The 3,183-nt window shown below is 40.6% G+C and overlaps 1 non-coding gene across 1 annotated transcript; it reads right to left on the bottom strand.

The window, feature by feature from the left end:
* Positions 1-2,862: 2,862 nt before the first annotated feature.
* On the bottom strand, positions 2,863-2,966 carry LOC148545068 (small nucleolar RNA R71). Its single transcript, XR_015900516.1, has one exon. It is a non-coding gene; the product is annotated as a small nucleolar RNA R71 (small nucleolar RNA).
* Positions 2,967-3,183: the final 217 nt, after the last annotated feature.

Genomic DNA, 3,183 nt, shown 5'->3' on the forward strand with positions numbered 1-3,183 from the left:
AAGCCATCAATGCCCACGTTAGAGAGTCACGTTAACCAAGTTAACGTGAACTCTAACGTGGAGAAAAGAAGTTGAGCCAACGTTAGTGACACTCAACATTGTCACTAACGTTGGCAATCACTCATAAGTGGCCACGTTAGAAGCCACTAGGTTAACGTGGCCTCTAACGTTAAGGGGGAGGGAGAGAAGCCAACGTTAGTGACACTCAACATTGTCACTAACGTTGGCCTATGGTGCTAAGTACCACGTTAACTCCCACGTTAACTTGGTTAACGTGGGAACTAACGTAGAGAATGAAGAGTTGTCGACAACGTTAGTGACACTCAACATTGTCACTAACGTTGAAGCAACCACACAACCCCCAAGAGTCACGTTAACTTCCACGTTAACTTGGTTAACGTGGAAGCTAACGATGAGAAATGAAAGATGAGCCAACGTTAGTGACACTCAACATTGTCACTAAAGTTGGGATGGCTAAAAGATGGCCACGTTAGAAGCCACGTTAACCTAGTTAACGTGGACTCTAACATGAGACCTAGGGGCACATTGGAACGTTAGTGACAATGTTGAATGTCACTAACGTTCTCGAAGGATGGCAAAGGCCACGTTAGAAGCCACGTTAACCTAGTTAACGTGAGCTTTAACGTGAAGCAAGAAGGGGCACACTGGAACGTTAGTGACAATGTTGAGTGTCACTAACGTTCTCAAAGATTGACAAGGCAACGTTAAAAGCCACGTTAACCTAGTTAACGTGGGTTTTAACGTAAGGCAAAAGGGGTGCATTGGAACGTTAGTGACAATGTTAAGTGTCACTAATGTTCCCGAACTTGGACTTTCACTAAATGATTAACACTCCTTACGCCCTAAGCTTAAGTCTCTGCCCACTCCGCACTTTCTCTCTTAAAGCCAAGCCCAAATAAAGAAAGGAACTGCTTCAAACTCAATATCCAAAGGCCAAAGACTTGAAGAGTGAACTAGAAGCTGAGAAGAGTAGTATATATAGGAGTAGCTTTGAATTGTAAAAGAGTTCTGGAGGCTGAAGAACCACTCTCTGTATTTTACTTTCTTTGCAATTTCTAGTTTATGATGTATTCTCCATCTTTGTTTTCATTTTCAAGAGCTATGAACAACTAAACCCCTTTCATTGGGTTAGGGAGCTCTGTTGTAATTTGATGGATCAATACTAATTTTCATTGTTCTTCTTCTATCTTTCTTCTTGATTTTACTTGAAAGCTTTCGATCTTCATCCAATTGAGTAGTTATCTTGGAAGAGAAGCTATTCAAACTTGGATCTCTTTTGAACCTTGGAAGAGGAATGAAGAGATCAAGCTAGAACTGCTTTCTCATGCTGGACCAAATTGGGTTTGGATGGGTATGTGACTGTAACCCTCTCAATACTTGGTTTGGAAAATACATGTGGTATAATCAGTGACTATACTTTATCTCTTCTCATGAGCAATTGACCAAGGAATTGGCTATTGATCAAGATTTGAGAGATTGAATTGAAAGGAATTGTAATTCAATCACTTAAGATTGCCAAGGAGATCAATGAGTGCATTGATTGAGGAAGAGATGAAAATGAACTTGATCCGGAGAATTGTAACATCTCCTAAGCCCAATGAACTCCCCATCTCTAATCTCACCCATTCTCTTTAATTTCTGCGATTTACTTTTATGAGCAAATCCCCCATTCCCATTTACAATTCTGCAATTTATTTTCAGTCATTTACTTCCAGTCCTTTAGTTCTAGCATTTACTTTTCTGTTATTTACATTCCCGCCATTTTATTTTCTGCAACTTTCAACCCAAATTCTGGATTCGCTCAACTAGAACATTCTTCTAATTAAAGTTGCTTGATCAATCAATCCCTGTGGGATTTGACCTCACTCTATTGTGAGTTTTTACTTGACGACAACTTCGGTACACTTGCCGAAGGGAGATTTGTTGAGAGACAAGTTTTCCGTGCATCAAGTTTATGGCGCCGTTGCCGGGGATTGATTGTGCATCAACAATGATTAGATTGGAAGATCACTAGATTGAGCATTTTATTTTGTGAATTTCATTTTTCTGTTTGAGTGACTTACTTTTTTGTTTTAGTTAAACTTCTTCCCTTCTCCATCTACTCTTTTGTTTTTCTTTGTTATTTTCAATTCTGTTTGCTAACCCACTAACTGTTTGATATATTGCATCACCCACAACTAACATTAATTCTGACATAAATACTGTCTGCACCTATATTCTCTGCTTGTACTTGTTGGTTGTATGACAGGGAGAAGAAGCGGGGCTTCAACTTCTTTTGATTCTGAACCAGAGAGAACCTTCCTTAGACTAAGGAGGGAGGCAAAAGAAAAACGAGTAGTTGGTGCTGAAGAAGAAGAGGAACAATTTGAGGAATACTTTGAACCAAACATGGAAGAAAACATGGAAAATCATCATGAAGAAGAGATTCACAACCATGGCAGAGGAGGTGGAGCAAATCATGCTGGGGAGGATAGAAGAGTTTTGGGCTCTTACATTAATCCAAACCCAGGCAATTGTGGAAGTAGCATCCAAAAACCAACAATCCATGCCAACAACTTTGAACTTAAACCACAGCTCATCACCCTTGTTCAGAACAACTGTTCGTTTGGAGGAGGTGTTCAAGAAGATCCCAACCAACATTTGACCACCTTCCTGAGAATATGTGACACAGTGAAATCTAATGGTGTTCATCCTGACGCCTATAGATTGCTCTTATTTCCCTTCTCACTCAGAGACAAGGCAGCCAAGTGGCTGGAATCCTTCCCAAGGGAGAGCTTGACAACTTGGGAGGATGTGGTGAACAAATTCTTAGCAAGATTCTACCCTCCTCAACGAATCAATAGGCTGAGAGCTGAGGTTCAAACCTTCAGGCAACAGGATGGTGAGACTCTGTATAAAGCATGGGAGAGGTTCAAAGACTTAACAAGGAGGTGTCCACCTGACATGTTCAACGAATGGGTCCAGCTGCACATTTTCTATGAAGGGCTCTCTTATGAGTCAAAGAAGGCAGTAAACCATTCATTTGGAGGGTCCTTGAACAAGAAGAAGACCATTGAGGAAGCCATAGATGTTATTGAAATAGTAGCAGAAAATGACTACTTCTATGCTTCCGAAAGAGGAAATACAAGAGGAGTGATAGAGCTAAACAATGTGGATGCTCTG

Source organism: Arachis ipaensis, chromosome B9, assembly GCF_059453495.1.
Source record: "Arachis ipaensis isolate K30076 ecotype BB chromosome B9, ASM5945349v1, whole genome shotgun sequence".
Taxonomy (NCBI): Eukaryota; Viridiplantae; Streptophyta; class Magnoliopsida; order Fabales; family Fabaceae; genus Arachis; species Arachis ipaensis.